At 50.9% G+C, this 7,674-nt stretch overlaps 1 protein-coding gene across 4 annotated transcripts in view; it reads left to right on the forward strand.

The window, feature by feature from the left end:
• The first annotated feature begins 1,235 nt into the window (after window positions 1–1,235).
• The window catches only part of BTRC (beta-transducin repeat containing E3 ubiquitin protein ligase), a 130,219-nt gene continuing 123,780 nt past the window's right edge, over window positions 1,236–7,674 (forward strand). For all 4 annotated transcript variants that reach the window (XM_035893664.1, XM_035893665.1, XM_035893668.1 and 1 more), the window contains exon 1: window positions 1,236–1,241. The gene's annotated coding sequence lies outside the window, so the exon portion shown is untranslated. The remainder of the gene's footprint in view (window positions 1,242–7,674) is intronic.

The raw sequence follows: 7,674 nt of genomic DNA on the forward strand, positions 1-7,674 counted from the left end.
GGGAGACCAGTGAGTTTCTCTTTCAGACTCTCCCATGGCTACAGACTTTCAGCTGCAAATCCAAAGGGACCACATTTCTAATCCCAACTGAACATCACAGGAACGTGCCTTAATCAAAGCACTTTGTGGCTCTTAGGCTTTGCAAAGTCTTGTTTCTCCACAGCCTCGCTTGATGGGTGAAATTGCCGTAGCGGCTGGCTGTGCTCCAGCTTTTACCTCTGAGATGAAAAATGGGAGTTTCCAAGGCACAGCTCTTCCCAACCTTGTCCTACTTTGTGTATAGCACGCTATACACTCTTTGTTTTTTACGTGTGTATATTTATATGTAACTTCTTGGTTGATGCCTTACCCTGGGACTCTTGCAGGTGGGATTTCAGCCAGATGCTACACCTCAATCTCCAGGTGTGACCTTCACATCTGATGATCATGAGCCGTAACTTCATGTCTCTTATCTGTATGGAGGTTTTCTACAGGTTCTCACTAGTAGGATGGCCAAGCCACAGGGGTCTATGGGACAGACAGCCTTGCACAGGGGGAAATCTGTCAACTGAAGCAAATGAATTTGCTAGTTCTCTGGGCAGAGTGATCCGCTTGCTTTGTACTGCACCTAGCATGACTGAATCTGCTACAGGGTGGGATCTCCGGCGCCTGTCTGGCTGCTGCACGTTAGCATCAGCTTTTATAATTCATCAGGGACTGCTGGAGTGGCTTCCAGTTCAACACACACCTCCCCAGGTATGCATGCACCTATGCACCAATATAGTCACTGCAGAGCATTTTACTGCCCTGCATTCTTCAGAAGTGGTGAAAAAGTCCACGCTGCTCAATTTAAGAACAACCTGCAAGGACACAATTGCAGGAGCAAATAATTGCTAAGGGCTCCTGTTCTTTCCCCTCAGACTCTGCAAGAAAACACAAGCTCTGGGTTGAGGACAAGCAGAAGAACTGTAGGTCCTATGAAATGGTGCTGGAGAAATGTTCTTTCCCTTGTCAGGAGTACCCCTGGCTGGCAGGCTTTGAACGGTAGAAATGCACAAACCCGTTGGTCATGACTGCACCCTTCCTGGTGTCCTCTTCTCCCACGGCTGCAGGCTCACCGCTGCTAGTATGTCCTTTGCTTGTGATGGTATCTGCCCCAGGCTTGCAACATGGGACTGTTGTTGCCTTTCACAGGGGGGTTAGAGTAGCAAGATGAGCATATTTGGGATGTTGGGTGGTGTCTGATGGAGGGAGAAGGCCTTGTGGTGTCTGCTCCAGGCTGCTCCGAACTAGGCTGGTAGGAGCCTGGGCAGAGGCAAGGCTGTGTGCTCCATTTCCCTTTGGATTTAAAAGGTTCCCTAGCAGGAACCCTCTCCTGTGAGGGCCTTTTTACTTTCCGAAGAGGTTTCCCTCTAGGGAACCTTTTAAAGGGCTGGGAAAATTTCCTTTTCTGAGTTCTCCTTCTGGCACTGAATGGCAGGGGCATGCCCCATCAGCAAGATAGCACATGGGGTGGGGGGGCTGGCTCCACAACCTCCTCCCCTGAGCAGGTGAATGATGCTGGAGAAGCGACCTCTGAACCACATGTGCATTAGCTCCTGGAACTCGGGTCGCTCTTGGACTCATTGGGTCCATGGCAGAGGGCAATTGCTTTTGGACCCATGAATCGTAATGTCCCTCTGAGACACGGGGAAAGCTGTAATTGCTGCAGCAAGTGGGCTTTTGCCAGGCAAACTCTCTTAATGTACTTACTATGTAAGTCAAGAGTATTTACAGGAGATCTTGCTGCCTGTAACTTAAAGCTTTAGCGAAACAAATTGGAATTGCCTTCTGGAGGCCATTGTTATAAATTACAGCCCCAACATCTGTCCACATCTGCAATGTCTAGACAACCCGTCTCGGCTAGGAGAGCGAGCGTGGGGGAGGCTGTGATCGCAGTGGGGAGGGGAAGCGAAGGGCTTACGCCGGGGTCATGCCGAGCACCTCGGCTTGTGCTGCCCCCCACCCTGAGCCCCTCTGCCTTTGAGCATGATGCTCAGAGCAGGGTCCACCCCAGCCTGGCCAGGAGAGACTTCCAGGGGCATCCAAGTCAAGAGGAGCCACATCTGCCTTCCCCCATTGCAGCCTGCAGGTTGACACCAGCAACAAATTTGGCCCTTGCAAGCCTCGACTGCCATTGCTTTATTTATTGCATGTTGGAGGATGTGAGGGAAGGCAGCGCCTTCAGGCAGGCTTGTTCCCGTCTTTCCCCAGCCCCTGTGCAGCGCTTGCGATAAAGAGGCCGGGCCCGTCAGCTGAACGATTGTATTTTTTTTTACAGTTCCTAGCGCAAACCTTCTCATTTATATGTAAAGTAGCCATTAGTCATAGCTCTGTTCCCTCACACTGCCTGATGTACAATCACATTTTGCAGTGGATGAATCTTTCCACACAGCTGCTCTGCTATGAATAATCCGTTGCTGGGCCCATAAATCAGAAAAAAATCATGCACCTCCTTTGCCTGATCCTTGCACAAAGTCATATATTTTACATGAGGACAAGCTAAATATTCATGAGGCTTTAAAAGGCTTTTCTGACTACGAGGTACTTGTTGGGGTTGTTTTTGTTCTGTCGGGTCAGGTTTGGTGGTTTGGGTTTGTTTTTCATCCTCATAAGAAGAAATCTTTCTTCCCCCTTCGCCACCCTCTAGGCAGCAATGCTGAGCCCCTGGTGATGCTCCTCTGGTCTCTCGCCTTTGCCAAAGGACTGACAAATTAGTCACTGCTGCTGTCTCAAGGATGGGCTGATGGAAGGTGCTGCAAATGCCAGAGGACATATCCCAGAAGCATGGGGGATGTGGGGAGGTGGCCAGGCCTTGATGAGCAAAGGAGCTGCTTTTGGGAGGTAAAGAAGAGCTTCCAGATCTGTACTGGGGGGACCCAGCTGGTTGCAAGTCGGGGTTTGTGTTTCTGTGTATGCAGTCCCACAGGGCAGCCCCGTGCTCGACACTGGAGCCTCCAGCAAGGTTGGGGGGGAAACCAGGGAGGCTGCTGACACGGGCTGTAGACCTTGTTCAAGAACATTACTGTCACCCTGATTTCTTTTCATCCATATTTTAAACAAAGTACCCACAGACTTCTTGGAGAAGACTGGGACCAGGGCTTCAACAACACCAGCTTCCTGGTTGCCAAGCGAATCCAGGAGGGAACCAGCACCTTGCAGCCCCAGTGGTAAGATGGGAAACTGGGGAATGAGCTCAGGATTCCCTGCAAGGATCCCAGACTCCCAGGATCTGGCCTTGGGGATCCAGAGCCCCCAGTGGCAGTGATGATGCTGTGTGAGCAGGGAGGGCTCTCGACCCCCAGGAGGGTCAAGAGACCCTGACAGTGTGAAACTAAGAGGTTTTTCCCCTGGTATCTGCTGAACTAGCAGCTCCCCATCACTGAGAGGGACCAGTCTCATCCTACCCTCTCCTGCCCCGGTGTGCAATTCCCACCCGCCCTCGCAGTAGCTCTGCCATTTGTCTGATCACAGGAAAAGCCAGTTTGACTCGCCAACAAAGAAGTGTTTGGTCTGTGCTTCCTGATTATAATTTTTGTGCCACTATAGTGAATTAAAACAGTTCACCATGCTAGCAAACAAGCGTCAGTGCTGGCACAAGGTGGGAGGAAGAAGCACGTGGCTGGCAGAGACGGGAGAGGGGATGCAGCTCCCCTTTTCAGCAGCACAAGAGATAAATTCAACTCAACCTGTAATGTCAATCCATAGCCTGACTGTTCTGGTTTCTCTCCAGATTCTCTCTCTGGTCATCCCCTCCACATGTGCAGCCTTGAACGTCTCCTTAGTACCAGGCAATGGGTACTGTCCTGCTCCAGCCATACAGTGAACATAATTCATACTACGTGGCCTTGGACTCTCTTCTTTTGTTCTTGCAAGACTGAGTGGCAATGTCCCTTTGTCCCAAAAAAGCCCCTTTGCCCACAGGCTGCAGGGAGCCATCCTTCCCCCAGGCCACTGCATGCCGAGCCCCTTTGGCTGAGATGCCAGCGCCCTGTGCGAAGCACACCATCATCACGGACGAGCTGAGATGGAGAGGCTGAGCTGAAGTACTGGGACATTTCTGGGTGCAGGGGTCCCTGACTCCCTCTCACGAGCTCTTATGCTATCAGATGTTGTCTGTGTGCTTAGCACTATGAAACACACCCACAATAAAGGTGGCTGCTGCTGCCAACGTCTTGGAGGACAAAGGGAATACCAAAAGGTTCCTCCACCGGTGCTTTCCCCTCTTTTCTCTTCCCTTCCTTTTTGCTGCAACTTGGAACGAATGAAGTCAAGGGACTGCCAAAGCAGAGGAAAACAAGGCCAAGCGCACACAGATGGCGAGCCCACAAATTTAATTTAAAATCATCCTTTATTATTCAAAATATTAAAATTCAGGCAATAATGCCCAAAGGAACTGCACTGATTAAAGCTCCCTAATGTTTCATGGCCAAGTCTTGCTGCTTCCTCCAAGGGTCACTGGGACAAGAAGTAAAACCCCTCTGGAGCACGGAGAGAGGTAGGGCTGTACCTGCTGTAGATCGCTTAACCAAACAGTTACTTACTGACCCAATCAGCTTCACTTAAAGCAAAGCACCAGCTGTTCCTTACCCAATTAATGATTGCCACAGCAAATTAACATGGCGTTACACCAGGCGTGGATGTGGTCCGCAGAGTCCGGAATGCACAGAGCAATATGCTATTGCAAAAATAATCACAGTAATATCTTTACTGTTAGGTAGCATCCTTCATCTGGAAGGATGGCGAGCTCCCTGCATGCTGTATGGCTTGCTTCACGCAACACACTCTGCAGTGAGGGTGAGAAGGGCAGGAAGGGGGGTATATAATTGCTGTTTCAAGGGGAAAGTAAGAGGAGCTGGTCAGGGCAGTGCTACTGTGGCAGAGATGGCACTGACCACACATGCCTGGCTCTTGCTTCCTGATAATTGTTTAACTGGTTGTAAAGCTACTGAACTCAAAAGTGTGCCTTCCTTTCACCTTATACACCACAGACCCCTCCAATGCCTCTCTTCCCACTGTGTGGTGTGGCACCCTGATGGCACAGGGCTGGTGGGTGTCACCACTTGGTGTGCTGACCATTCGCTCGTGCTCTGGGCCGCAGCGGACACAGCAAGCGGGTGGGTGCAGCGCTGTCCGTCCAGCTGCAGCAAGCATCCTGCAGTGGGAAGAGGCCACAAGGTTGGGTTGCAGACACAGGAATCCAGGCAAGGTTCACATGGTGAGGTGTTACCACCATGCTCAGTGCTGCTGGGCTGAGTGCTGCCTCTCTGAGCCCTTCCTCGGTCTCTCTGTGCTGCGGTGGAGGCTCCTGCCCTGTCCCTCTGCAGTCATCCCGCATCGTGGGGTCCTGATGGCAGCATAGCAGAAAAAGGGAGCCACTCTCTTTTTCCAGCAAGGTTAAGTCAAGTCCAGCACCTGAACACTCACTAGTTTTGGCTCTACTTTGTTCATGCTTTTTATGACCCAGAGACGTTAATCCCCTATAAGTTACAGTCCAGACAGATCAGTCAGCCTAGAGGGCTTTGGGGCAGTGGTGTCTAGTGCTGAAGCATTATGCTTTTCAATTTTCCTACAATTAAGCCAGCATCAGATATTATTGACAAATAAACCGTGCAATCAAAGCTTTGAGCATGTCATGCTGCTACGAAGAGTATCCATTTACATCCCAGTCAACTGCAGGATGCCCGGAGGGAGGAGACGCGGGAGAGATGTGCCCCAAGCGCTGGTGGCCCTCGGTTGCCTGCAGTACTGTTACAGGAGCCGTCCCTTTGTAATTATAAGGCTCCCTCATTATAATTACTGTTATTTATATAATTGTGATAAGTGTTTTCAGTGCTGTCAGCAGTCTGGAAAATGCCCGGCCCCATTACAGCCAAGCATTTCTGGCGTTTCACTTCTAAGAATCTGGGCTTAAAGTATGATGACCAAGAGGGTGGCTGGGCCAGCCCAAGAATAGCAGCCCATGTCCTGGTGACCTGAAAGCTTTCTTTGGAAGATTTCTATGCCCTGGGATTGTAGAGGGAGGACATGAGGTTATCCCTGCCTCCTTCTCTCAAGCCACTGCTCTGCGAGCATCACACCCTGTGTGGGCTGACACTCCCCGTCACCTCTGCTGGGTCATTGGCTGGAGGACACACTCCTGGCACTGGGTCATGAGGCAGCACCCAGGTCATACGTCCCTGCAAGGGATCCAGTAATGGACATAGCCTCTGCATCGTTTTATCTCTGATTACCGTGTTTCAAAATCCGGAGGAGATGGGATGTTTAAAGAAAATGAGGGAGGGGTTTGGTGCACAGGAGGTGCTGGTTTCATACCTGCGACTCAACGCTTCCCTTTACAGGTCACGCACAGGAACAAACAGAATGGGCTTAAGCTGCATGTCAGCAAGCAAGTGCTGACGTTTGTGGCTAGCTCCTTTGCATCTAAATAGGAAGAAATTCAGGGTAACTCACTTAAGATGCAGAGTCAAATATATAAATGCAAGCAAGGAAAAGAACCTGAATGTTTTACTGGATGACAAACTGCATAGGAATCAGTGTCATGTTTGCCATAAAGAAAGGAAAAACATATCTGGCTCTTATAATTAGTACTAAAGACACAGGAGGTAATTCCTCTCTGCTGCTCCATGTGAGGTGGCTTCAGCTTTTGGGCACATGGTAAAAAAACGTGGGAAAATTGGAAAGAGATTAGACAAAATCACCAAAACTGAGAGGATTAGAAGCGATGGCTGCCAAAGGGTGGGCTGGTCTTCTTTGGTGTGCAACAGAGAAGGTTAAAGAGGAGGATATGGTAAATACCCTCCAGTCTATGTGCAGCTGCTATTAAAGGGATGCTGATCAATTCTTTCTTGTTTGTTTGTTTTGTTTGCTGCTTGGTACAGCAAGGAGAACTTGGCCCACTTTTTAGGGAAAATTGATTTAGCATCATTATTAGAATAAAAAGCTAAGCGTAAGGGCACCGAAGCACCACGGGAGGCTGTTTACGTGAGTTTTCTTTACGGGACCCATTTGAACAAACATCCCTCAAGAATGATGAGAGTCTACCAGACCCATTCCAGTGATGCAAGTTTCCCCATTTCACATCCCCTGCCGAGGAGCAGCGATGGCCCCTTCGCACCGGCTTTCTCTCCGTGTGAAAGTCACCATGTCTTTTTGGCACTCGTTCTATGCGCACATGGGGTACGCCAGCGTGTGGGATCAATTTTAGATGATGTACCAGCAACGATTGACTTGGAAATCAACAGTGCAGAAGCATGGAGCGCAACTGGAGCAAAACAAGGGAGCAGCCAAGCTCTGGCGGGCGCCGCGGGCTGCGTGTGAGGCGTCCTGCGAGGGGAACCTGCTGCCAGCTGCCCCGCCATTAGCCACATGCAAGATGCTAATGGCAAAAGGCGCAGGGCTGGGACTTGGGAGCCAGCCTTGAGCCTCACCAGGGAAGGCCTGGGGCTGGACATGGCCCACACGGCCCTTGCGGAGGGGGGCTTCCGCCCCGAGCAGAGACGGCCCCCCCAGCCCCTGCCCTCCAGTCACGCCTCTACAGCCCCGCGGTACTACAACTCCCGTCAGCCCCCTCTTCCGCAGACCGCGCATGCGCCAGCCGGCTCCCGGCGTGCCCCCGGCCCCAAGACCTTATGGGCTTTGTAGTTCTGACACACG

The sequence above is a fragment of the Egretta garzetta genome, unplaced genomic scaffold, assembly GCF_000687185.1.
Source record: "Egretta garzetta isolate BGI_Z169 unplaced genomic scaffold, ASM68718v1 scaffold135, whole genome shotgun sequence".
NCBI classification, from domain to species: Eukaryota; Metazoa; Chordata; class Aves; order Pelecaniformes; family Ardeidae; genus Egretta; species Egretta garzetta.